General features: G+C 40.8%; 1 pseudogene across 1 annotated transcript; it reads right to left on the reverse strand.

Annotated features, from left to right (window-relative positions):
• Positions 1–5,165: 5,165 nt before the first annotated feature.
• LOC309611279 (mitochondrial import receptor subunit TOM22 homolog) lies at positions 5,166–9,406 on the reverse strand (annotated as a pseudogene). The gene is made up of 4 exons (XR_014249733.1): positions 9,348–9,406; positions 7,801–7,855; positions 6,417–6,612; positions 5,166–6,112 (listed from the first exon to the last, which is right to left on the reverse strand). The product of XR_014249733.1 is annotated as a mitochondrial import receptor subunit TOM22 homolog (transcript).
• Between the last annotated feature and the right edge of the window lie 3,499 nt (positions 9,407–12,905).

Below are 12,905 nucleotides of genomic sequence, written 5' to 3' on the forward strand. Positions count from 1 at the left end.
GGCAGGACCTACTGATTTCACAAGACCGCGTCATACCACTAAACTGAAGTTGGTTTAGCCTTAGATCAATTAGGTTTGTATGTTCGTTTCTAGTACCTGCACTATATTCATGCTTCCAGTTTAAATTTTAGTGACTATTTCTAGGATTATTTATGATGATTTAGGAAACAGGATCTGTTTACTTCAGGGGTTTGATTCTCTCAAACTGAAAATGCTGTGTTCAGAATTCTGAGAGATGGGGCCAGGGGTTGTTTACAATAGGGAGTGTAGAATTTGGAGGGGGGAGGGATGCTGCAACTTTCTATATCTTAATTGTGGCGGTGGTTACTATGGTATGCCTTTGTCAAAACTCACAGAACTGAATACTGAAAATGGTGAATTTTATGGTCTGTCAATTATACCTTGAAGAGGATCAAAATATGCCACTTTGGCATAAGGATGATTTTTAGCTAAAGACTTTGAGAATCAACAGATGCAGGAAGAGTTCTTGCCCTTCCCTTATCTGCCTAGAAGTAGGGCATAAATTTCCCTTTGCGAAGGTGTCTTCCTCCCCTCCACCAGAAAGAGAAGAGGGGCTCTTATCACTGTAGATGAGAAGTTGGCACTGCGATGAGTCTGCATAAACATACCTTACTGAAAATAACCTTTATCTTCCATTATTTCCCCCATATAGTTGCTAGTTACTTGTCCATGATTTATCACCCCTTGAAGCCCAAACCCTCTTCCCCTTCTTAAAAGGGTGTATAAGTTCTGAGTCTAATCACTTACTTGAATTTCACTGCTTTTCTGTGCATGTGAATATTAAATTGTTTGCCTTTTCTCCTGTTAATCTGCCTTTTGTTGGTTTAATTCACAAGTCCCTGCTTACTGAACCTAAAAGGGTAGAAGAAAAGTTTTTCCTTCCCGATGAGCTCAATAAAAAAAATTAAAGATAAATCCCCTCATCCCTGAGAAATTTTGTGTAATACTAATAATTGGGGGTAAAGGAAAAAAGATCACAAATCAGCATGCTCAGTTTGATCCCACAATGGACATCTGTGATTTGGATTTTCCCAAAACCCCCTTTCCCTCTGGGAGTCTGCCTCTCCCTGAGTCTGTCAGAGATGATGCCTCTCTCTCTCTGATCAAAGGGACCCTGACTGAGCTGATAATATACTGGTAACATACCTGGAGAAGGCATGTGACTCAAGCAGGGCCAAGGAGAGTTCATGCCTACATTTATAAATAGACAGTGGAAGAAAGAGGTCTTTTTTTCTGTTCTCGGTACCATTCCCTACCATTTTATTTTATTTTATTTTATTTTTTAATGGTTTATTTATTTATTTAGGCCACGCCAGCAGGCATGCAGAATCTTAGTTCCCCAGTGAGGGATTGAACCCGTGCCCCCTGCAGTGGAAGCACAGAGTCCTGACCACTGGACTACCAGGGGAGTCCCCACCATTTGATTTTAAAACAGAAGCACAAAACCGGTTTCTGCTACCATTCCTCTCTTATGCTGAGGGGAGCCATCCCAAACTAAGCTAAGAATTACTGTGCCAGCGGTAGGCTTTGCCCACCCTCAACCTTTGCCCACCTCTGCTAAACTCTGGTCTTACACTCCCAACAAGAATCTGTGAGAGTTCTAGTGGCTCCACCTCCTCACCAACACTTGGTATCATCAGAACCAAAATTTGTGCCAATTCCACCAGCATAAAATAGAATCTTAGGTTTTTATATGTGTGTTTCTCTGGTTACCTTGAGGCTGAACATCTTTTCATACATTTATCAGTCATGTAGGTTTCCTCATCTGTGAATCTTTACTCATGTCTTTTGCTTATTTTTCTGTGGATTATTTGTCTTTTTCTCAATCACTCATGTAGGTTTCCTCATCTGTGAATCTTTACTCATGTCTTTTGCTTATTTTTCTGTGGATTATTTGTCTTTTTCTCATTAATTTCTGAGATTTTTTTTTTCAATATATTCTGTGTACTGATTCTTTGTAAGCTAAATATATGGATCTGATCTTATCCCATTTTGGGCTTGTTTTGTTTTATTTTTTAAAAAAACATACATTAAATATTTTTTAAAATATCCTTTTGTTGAACAGAAGTTTTTAAAATTTTAATGAAATCAAATGTATCACTCTTTTCCTTTATGGTTTATGATTTTAATATCTCAAGTAAGAAATTCTTCTCTATTTTGTTCAACAATTTAAAAATTTTAGGGGGAGCGGGATAAATTAGGAGATTGGGATTGACATATACACACTATTACATATAAAATAAATTATTTATTTAAAAAGGCAAGACATGGAAACAACCTAAATGTCCATCAACAGATGAATGGATAAAGAAGATGTGAGACATACACACACACATACACACACAATGGAATATTACTCAGCCATAGAAAAAAGTGAAATAATGCCATGTACAGCAACATGGAGGGACCTAGAGATTATCATAGTAAGTGAAGTAAGTCAGAGAAAGACAGATATCATATGATATCACTTACATGTGGAATCTAAAAAAATGATACAAATGAACTTATTTACAAAACAGAAACAGACTCACAGACATAGAAAACAAACTACTTATGGTTACCAAAGGGGAATGGTTGGGGGGAGGGATAAATTAGTAGTTTGGGATTAATATATACACACTACTATATATAAAATAGATAAACAACAAGGACCTATTGTATAGCACAGGGAGCTCTACTCAATACTCTGTAATGACCTATATAGGAAAAGAATCTAAAAGAGAGTAGATATATGTATATGTATAACTGATTCAGTTTGCTGAATAGCAGAAACTAACACAACATTGTAAATCAACTATACCTAATAAAATTTTTTTTTAATTTAAATTTTGCTTGTTTACATTTAGGTTTAGTTCACTTGGAATTCACTTTTTGTATATGGTATGAGGTAGGGACTTGTTTTGGTTTGCTTTTTTAAATTTCCACATGGATAACCAACTGTCTTAAAAATATTTATTTAAAAAGTCCATATCCAAAAAAAAAAAAAGCAAATAAGGACTTCCCTGGTGGTCCAGTGGTTAAGGCTCCATGCTTCCACTGCAAGGGGCACGGGTTGGATCCCTTGTTGGGGAACTAAGATCCCACATGCCTTGTAGTGCGGCAAAAAAAAAAGTCCATATCCTGTTGAAGGAGCCTTCGTGATATTTATCTGTACTGTCACCTCTATCATAATTAAGGTCCCTAATATGTAGGTTCTTTATATGTAATATTTTATATATATATATATATATATATATATATATATATATAAGATAGTTGCATTAATATATATTCTTAGTTGAATCCTAATCTATATAGAATTTGGCATCAGGGAATGGAGTGTGGCAGGCCGCAGACCTGACTGTGGAATTGGGTGAGCTGGGTGGTAGGCCGGAAAGTACTGGGGGCCCCAGTGTCCTGGGCTGGGAAGGTGGCCTTCCTTGGCACACGGGAGCAGGACTGTTGGTTAAACTGAGGCCTGTTGTATATGGGGACTGGAGCATTTGTGACATTAGTAGGAAAATCTCAAGCTGTTGCATACATCTTTAGCCTTCAGAAAAGAGCTACAGTAAAGACACACATTTAGCTGAAGGAGGATCATCTGAAAGAAAAGAGAGAAGAAGTCACAGAGCTTTCCTTACAGATGTCCTTTCTGCCTGCAGAAGGAAATCCAAAATTGTTGCATATCTGGTTGTCTGAAGCCTGCCAGAATTTGAAAAGCCAAATTATCTGTCAGACTAAAGGGAGGACCCTGGAGGAGTTATCGGAAGATAAAGCTGGATCCCAGGAGCCAGCCATCTTCCCATCCCCACAGCTCCCCTCCCATAGAGAATGACTGCGCTCACTGTGAAAACTCAATTCCAGTGCAGCCTGGGAGCATGGACCACATTTTTGACATCTTCCCACCCAAGATTATCATATTAGTTTCCTATTGCTGCTGTAAAAAATTGTCACAAATTTAGTGGCTTAAAACCACACAAAAAGGGGCTTCCCTGGTGGCTCAGTGGTTAAGAATCCGCCTGCCAATGCAGGGGACACAGGTTCCAGCCCTGGTCTGGGAAGATCCCACATGCCGCGGAGCAACTATGCCTGTGCGCCACAGCTACCGAGCCTGTGCTCTAGAGCCCACGAGCCACAACTACTGAGCCCGTGTGCCTAGAGCCCGTGCTCTGCAATGAGAAGCCCGCACGCTGCAACGAAGAGTAGCCCCCGCTCACCACAACTAGAGAAAGCCTGCACGCAACAATGAAGACCCAACGCAGCCAAAAATAAAATAAATTAATTAAATTTATTAAAACACACACACACACAAATTAATTATCTTTTATTCTGGAGGTCAGAAGTCCAAAATGGGTCTTGCTGGGCTAGAATCAAGAGGTTGGCAGGGCTGCATTCCATTGTGGAGGCTCTAGGGGAGAATGTTTCCTTACCTTTTCCAGTGTCTAGAGGCTGCCCATATTCCTTGGCTAATGGCGCCTCTTCCATCCTCAAAGCCAGCAATGGCAGGTCAAATATTTCTCACAATGTGTCCCCCTGACACTGTCTCTTCTGGCTTCTAATTTTAAGAACCTTTATGATTACATTGGGCCCACCTGAACAACCCAGGATAATCCCCCCATTTTAAAGTCACCTGATTAGCCACTTTAATTCCCTGTTGTCATGTCACCTAACATCTCACAGTTTCTGTGGATAGGATGTGGACATCTTTGGGAAGTTGGTATTCTGCCTACCACAGTTATTCTGTTGAATTTTTTTTTTTTTTTTTTTTTTATTACTTGAGCACAAGTGTAACCTAAATATTTCTTTTTTTTTTTTTTTTAATAATTGACATATGTTACATGGAGCTTTTTTATTTATTTATTTATTTATTTATTTATGGCTGTGTTGGGTCTTCGTTTCTGTGCGAGGGCTTTCTCTAGTTGTGACAAGGGGGGGCCACTCTTCATCGCGTTGCGCGGGCCTCTCACTATCGCGGCCTCTCTTGTTGCGGAGCACAGGCTCCAGACGCGCAGGCTCAGTAATTGTGGCTCACGGGCCTAGTCGCTCCGCGGCATGTGGGATCTTCCCAGACCAGGGCTCGAACCCGTGTCCCCTGCATTGGCAGGCAGATTCTCAACCACTGCGCCACCAGGGAAGCCCTGTTGAATTTTTTTATTGCTTCATGACACTCCTGTAAGGAGTGCATGCATCATTTGTTTAAAATTTCCCTTTCAATAAACCTTTTTTTTTTTTTTTGGTTGGAATCATTTTTTCATATTTAAATAGAAAAAGTGAGCACTGACTTTTTTTTTCTCTTTTAGACACACACATGTCTGTCAGCCGAATCATGCAGAGGAAATGAGCTCCTGCTCTGTCCTCCACAGTCCCCATATGTGATTTAAGCTGTTGCCGACCCTCCCTCCGTCCTTTCCAACATACACAGAAATTCACAGCACAGCTGTAATGCATTTTATCTCGTGTGCGCTTCCCTCCCCAGCATCCCCATTCTTAAAAACCAAACAGTTGTTAATGGTCAGGGGCACATCCTTCCCGATGGCATCAGTTCCTGCCCCACGATGGGATAGTGAGGAGATCTTCCGGCGGGAGTAATTTAGTGAAAGGGGTGGGATGGCCAGAGCTGGAGTAACCGTCTGCATTGCTTGTCTCTGGTATCAGAGTGAGGACAGAAGAAATAAGTCAGGACAGCATGGAGGGCACAGTTGCAAGTGAGGAGTCTCTCCACCAGACAATGTGGGGAGAATTCTCCCCACCAGGTTTATATAGGTCAATGTGCCAAAGTTTAAAAAAAAAAGAAAAAATTAAAAAATTTCCCATAATCAGCAGTTCAAACACTATTGAATTTTCAAACTTCTCCCACCAAGACAGGTCAAACATAGCAGTAACAATCTAGATCTTTCCAGGAAGTGAAGGTAGAGCCCCGGGCATTCCTCCCGACAGCCCTGAATTAGGCCCTAGAAGTATCTGCCGTTGCTGCAGCTGCAACTTCTCAAAGACGACCGGAAGCACCAGGATCATGAGGGAAGTGGTTCCAATCCACAAGGCTGCCCTGGAAAACCTGTACGTTTTTTGAGCCACGAAGAAGGAGAGATCAAAAGTGGCTCCAGGGGCTTCCCTGGTGGCGCAGTGGTTGAGAATCCGCCTGCCAATGCAGGGGACACGGGTTCGAGCCCTGGTCTGGGAAGATCCCACATGCCGCGGAGCAACTAGGCCCGTGAGCCACAGCTACTGAGCCTGCGCGTCTGGAGCCTGTGCTCCGCAACAAGAGAGGCCGCGATAGTGAGAGGCCCGCGCACCGCGATGAAGAGTGGCCCCCGCTGGAGAAAGCCCTCGCACAGAAACAAAGACCCAACACAGCCATAAATAAATATAATTAATTAATTAATTTAAAAAAAAAAAAAGTGGCTCCAGCCGCGGACTGGACCCTCTCCGGGAACGTCTCCAGCAGACCCCACAGTCTCTCCGACAGAGTCCCATCTAACTCCTCGTCGTCTTCCTCCTCCAGCTCCTCCTCGGGCTTCTCGGCATCGCCTTTCGGAAGCAATTCTTCCGGGGACGGGGCACCCCAGGGCCGGCGGCGTCTGCAGCCTCAATAAACTTTTTAGGTTTCTTTTCCTTTAATAAATGATACTACAACAAATACCTTTATAAATATAGTTTTATATTTTGGACTTCTCTTTGGGATTGTTTGAATAAATTATGAGACTGTTATGACTTTTAACACCCATACCTATATTATTTGCTGAAATAACTGTGCTAATTTCATATTCCTATATAATATGAGAATATCACTTGAGTAAACCTTTATTGACACTGGCTTTTAGCATTTAACATAGTTTTCATTTTTATTTATTATTTCTTTTTAAAAAATTATTTATTTATTTATTTATTTATTTATTTTTGCCTGCGTTGGGTCCTCGTTTCTGTGCGAGGGCTTTCTCTAGTTGCGGCAAGTGGGGGCCACTCTTCATCGCGGTGCGCGGGCCTCTCACTGTCGCGGCCTCTCTTGTTGCGGAGCACAGGCTCCAGACGCTCAGGCTCAGCAGTTGTGGCTCACGGGCCTAGTCGCTCCGCGGCATGTGGGATCTTCCCAGACCAGGGCTCGAACCCGTGTCCCCTGCATTGGCAGGCAGATTCTCAACCACTGCGCCACCAGGGAAGCCCCGCGTAGGATTATTTTGATGATTAAGTAATACAAATAAAGTGCTTCTTTGCCAAAACAGTGCTTGACATATAATCAAGCACAATAAGTTTTTGCTCTTTTGTTATTCATATTACTGTTATTATTATTATAATTATATTTTGTAGATAGTCTATATCATTTGTCCATTTATATTATATTAGTTTCTATTATATTAGTATAATATATATTCCAGTATATTATTTCCATTATATATTATATCCATTATATTAGTTTCAAAAAGCCTTTATTTTTTATGTGGGTTTATATAATAAAAAGTTATTTCTATTTAAGATTTCCATATATATATGTGTGTGTGTATATATATATATATATATATGTATGTATGTATAGTTTTGTTCTCACTAAAAGATGGGATGCTGTGAACCTCAACTTTTGTCTCTGCTCTATGTAGACTGTAATAACATAATATTTGAACAGTCTGCCCCTTGTGATTGACACAATCCAAAACAGACCTGAACAGGCAAAGGCCACAGTTTACAGCCAGATCTTCTTCATTGCATAACAATGTGAATGCACTTAATGCCACTGAATTATACACCTAAATATGGTTAAAATAGTAAATTTCATGTTTATTTTACCACAATAAAACAAAAGCATACCTTTCCAAGCTTAAGTGGACCATAAAAGAGCAGGATTATAGATTCATAAGCATCTCTAGCAGAAACAAATTTTCTAAAAAGTTTTTGTAGTGAAAAGATTCCCTGTGTATCCAGCAGTGGTGTTGTTAAAGTAGAATCTTCTCTTGAAAATGGTTTATTTTTTCCTAATTTCTCCATGCATTAAGAAATCAATACCTCCCCAACCCCCTAAAAAAGACAAATGTAAAGTGGGTACATGGGCCATTTTCTGAAATTCATGATTAAATGTTTAAGTAGTCAGACCATTAAAGTAATTACAAGAGTTTGTACAATTGCTCTCATGACTCAGCACTTACGGATTTCTCATGCATTGCCTACAGCTCAGTCACTATGTTAGACGGACAACATACTGTAACAGAAATAATTGTCTCATGTGTCAGTCAATGAATCATTCAATTAAGTAAACAGTTACATAACCAATCCCAGTAGCGGTCACTGCCATTCACTGAAAAATCATATAATATTGATTTAGAAGAAAACTTTAAGATCATAAACTAAGATCATTCATTCGGAATACAAATTATTTTTTAACACTTCCTCTGTACCTCATCGCTTTTGATCATCTATTTAAAACCTGTGGACCAGTATTTTATGTTATACAGACTACTTTAAGGACAACAGATGGCTGTTAAAAGCATATTAAAAATTTTAAGAGTCTATTTGAGCAAAAATCCAGTGAATCAGGCAGCACCAAACTGGAAGTGTTAGGAGCGCTCCATGTACAGGAGCTGGGGGGCAAGACTTTTACAGAGAGGATGGGAAGCAAAGCAAGGAAATTACTGGTTGGCTACAGCTTTCGGTTGCCTTATTTGGGAAAGCTATTTTGGCTGTTTGTGATTGGCTATCCTTAGGTTTCGATTTCTTAACCTTGAGGTATTTCAAGCTTAGGTTTTGGTTTGCTTACTGGACTTCTGAGGCATTAAAGCCACCTTGAGCTACTGGCCTCCCTATTTTATTAATTTAACATGGATGATGATAATCTTTTAAAATACAAATTGTCAGAAATTGTTTCTATAACTAACAACAATAAAGTAATTGATATTGGTTGGGAAAAGTAAATCGTGGGATAAATTATCAGCATTCTCCACACTATCTAGGGGTACTTTTTTAAAAAAAAAAAACATTAAAATGCTGTATATTAAAACACAGTAATTAAATACTATTCCCAGTAAAAGGAACCAGGGGTCACTGGCCGATTTCAGGTTTGGGGCAGGGAAAGCACAGGGTGGGCCTGAATCATCTTCATCTTACTGTTTCAGAAAGTAAGAAAGTGTTAAAAAAAAAAAATGCTTGGGTGTTACTGAACCAAACTTGGGCAGGCTTGCCCACTGCCCCGCAAAGCCAATTTATTGACACTGGGTTGTGGTGAAGGAAAGTACAGCATTTGTTTGCAGGGCACCAAGCAAGGAGTACGAGCAGCTCATGCTCAATGGACCTGAACTCCCTGATGGTTTTCAGGGAAAGGTTTTTAAAGGCAACATTCAGGGTAAGGGCTGCAAGGGGCGTACCTTTCTTCTGATTGGTTGGTGGTGAGGTAACTGGGTGATGTGTCAGGAATCTCAGTCATCAGCCTTCTGCTTCCAACCAGTCTGGGGTCTATGTGCTTGAGTTCAGCTTGTAGTCACCAACCTCCACCTGGGTGGGGGGGGGGGTCTTAGTTCCTTAAACACACCTTAAAGATGTGTGTTTGATTGTTGTGTATGCCCCTTGAGAAGGAACTAGGACTCTGTTTTATTGCTCAACTGTTGTCATTACTTTTCTTGTTTAACTGCTTTTCCTTTGTTTCTGCATTCCCTCACTTCCCTAATTAGTAACAGGTTGAGTCTGATCTTTGGAACTGAGGAAGGCCTAGGAGACTAAAGCTTTTTTCCACAAACAAGAAATGAGGAGGGGCTTTTGTACCTGGGAGGGCTCCACAGTTTTGGATAGAGAGGTTAATCATAAACTCGGCAGGGGAACTTGGTTTTAGGGGGGACAAATCAAAAAGCATAGGCATCTCCTAAAAGAGGCTTCTACTGGCCAAGTTGGGATAGTTTGAACATCTAAAAAATAAGGATGGCCACGGATTAAAGCAAATTGAATTGAAACAGAATCTAGGAGTCTAGGATCCTCCAACAAAAAGTGGTAGTGGGAGAGGCTTTTATTTACAGATGAATCCCAGCTCCGAAATAAAAGGAGTGATTGATTTAAAAATCATCATTACTTCAACAATTTAATGACTGATTCAAACAGGTATGAACAATGGATGCTAAAACCACAGGTGAAAACTGCTGGGAAACAAGATTTACACTATATCCAAGTATCACCACCCCCAGATTGTTTATTAATTAATTGCAAAGAGGAAATGGAGCCCTCTGACATCCACCTTAGCCAGATGGTCAAACATGACATCCTGATGTTCAGACCAACTACATTACACACCTGCTGATACAATGCACTGAGAAGGACACAAGGATGCTCAGACCTAAGTGAGTAATATGAATTTTACTCTAATACATTTGAAACAACAGGCCTGGACTCCTTACATGTATCTTAAAAGGGGTGGGGGAGGCAGTAAACTGAGATCAAAGGAGACTAAAGCTACATAACAATTAAGTGCAATACACACACATACACACACACACACACACACACACACACAAATGCAATACACAATTCTAGATTGGCTCCTGGATTGAAAAAAAAAAAAAGAAAGGACTTCCCTGGTGGTCCAGTGGTTAAGACTCTGGGATTCCACTGCAGGGGTGCGTGGGTGTGATCCCTGATCTGGAACTAAGATCCTGCATACTGGAGGTGTGGCAAAAAAAAGAAAGAAAGAAAAAGAAAACAAGAAAAACACCTATGAACAGCATTTTGGGACAGCTGGGGAAATTTGATTATTGGCTGTGAAGGGTACCAGAATATGCCACCCCAAAAGATACCTATTTTGGCATATGGATTATTTTAAGCTAATGAAGATGCAGGAAAAGCTCTAAAAAAAGAGCGTGAGTTTTCCTTTTGTAAAGAAATGGAAATTCCATTTGTGAAGATGTCTTGCTCTCCCAGTACCAGGAAGAAGAAGTCTCTTCCAGTTGTTATCCAAAGAGAAGGCACTTACTTAAATCTGCATAATAAACCTTACTATACAGTCCATATTTACCATACTTTTCTTGGTCACCTTCTCATAACTTGCCTCCCCTGCTGAAAGGCCCAAAGGCCCTTTTCCTTTGTTTAGCCTAAGGTGATATACAAACCCAAGTTCTAAACATGCCTTTGGATTACTCGTGGCTGCCATGTGTACATGCCTGATGCACATGTTAATAAACCTCTGTTTGTTTTTCTCTTGTTGATCTGCCTTTGGCCAGTCTAATAACAAGCCAGTCCCTCCAACCTGGAGAACCTAAGACGGGTAGAGGAAAAGTTTTTTTTCCCTCTCCTTATAGCTCTTATTTTTAATATTTTGATAATAAGTGAATATTAGATAATATACCAATGTTAAATTTCCTGAATAAGATCATGGTATTGTGGTTATGTAAAAAAGGTCCTTTTGCTTAGGAGTTAGTGATTAAGTAGTTAGGAATATAGTGTAATGATGTCTGCAAGTTACTTTCAAATGATTCAGAGAGAGGACGATAGAGAGAAAGTAAAAGTGCCCAATGTTAGGGATTTGTGAATCAAGGGAATGGGTACATGGAAGTTCTTTGGGCTATTCTTTTAACTTTTCTGTAGACTTGAAAGTTTTCAAAATAAAAAGTTGGGGAAAATTGCATTAACAAAACTCCACTAAAGGGTCCTTACCATCCTTTCATTTATTCATGTCTTTGCTTGTTATTACCTAGTCTTGTAGGAGTCTGTATTCAGACATAACTTATTTCCTAGTACTTTAATCACTAGTTATTTTGGACCACGTGAAATAGATAATTAATACAGTTAGATTCTTCCTACCTGAAGATCATCCTTTTGGTAAAAGGCAATGGAAAAGGAATCATCTAAGTGCCACACTTCAGGTTTTCTAAGGAAATTGTTTACCAGTAAAGAGCAAACATTCCACCTGGGGTCGTCATTTCATGTGGTTGGATGGAGAATGGGAAGATGAAGTTGGCGTCATGGAATTTAAGGCTGGGAGCAATCTGAAGGGTTATGAGTCTGTCATGACTTTTGTTGCTCTTACGTGCCTCAAATACCTGCAACAATCAGTGAGTGAGGGGACGGTGGGAGGCTGCGTGGCCCTTAAGACACATGAGCTACCTGGAAGGACAGAGGTAGCACACGGAGCAGGGGGTTGGGGGGAGCTCCTTGATGAATATCCTTCTGTCCTTGCAGTGGACAGTTCTGGGGTGAGTTATCTGTACATGGCTGCTCCCAGACTTTCCAGCAGGATTGAAGTCCAGCTCCCCAGAGCACTGAACGGTTTGAAAATGCAATTGTCCCCCTATTTCACTCTTTTCAGTACCTCCCGCTACTGGGATCACTTCCCCAAACAAACGGTCTGCATCCAAGCACATTTCTCAGGCTCTGCTTGAAGATACCCACCTTCTACAGACCTTACTTGGTGCCTGGGAGCCACGACCCTCTCAGTTTCGACAGAGAGAATCATCTCACTCCTCACGGACATCCTGCTCTGCATGATTAGGAGCAAACCCTTCTCAGCTAAGGCAGTGAAACTCCATCATGAGCTTCCCATGTTGTAAGTGTTACCCGAACACAGGGTTCGCCTCTTGGTGGGTGTCAAGCCAAAGACACAAACAAGCCAAAGAGCAGGAGAAGGAAGGATTCATTACCTGCAGTGAGTAAGGAGAACACCGGGGACCTTCCCCAAAGCAGTGTCTCCCTGACCAGCAAAATTGGAGAAGTTTTTAATAAGAGTACATGCATATTCATGAAGGGGCTTGGGCAGTTCCGTGCATGTTTGTGAAGGGGCCTGAGCAGAGGAGAATTCAGCATAGAATTGGGACAAAGGTCAAGAGAGTCCAAGCTTTAGTTGATGGAAATCGGAGGGTCAACATCATCATTTCCATCCTCCACCTGGGAGGGGGCCTTAGATCCTGCAGAACAACTCAAAGATATGTGTCAGATTGTTATGTATA

The sequence above is a fragment of the Balaenoptera borealis genome (assembly GCF_965194805.1).
Source record: "Balaenoptera borealis genome assembly, chromosome: 14".
Classification (NCBI taxonomy): domain Eukaryota; kingdom Metazoa; phylum Chordata; class Mammalia; order Artiodactyla; family Balaenopteridae; genus Balaenoptera; species Balaenoptera borealis.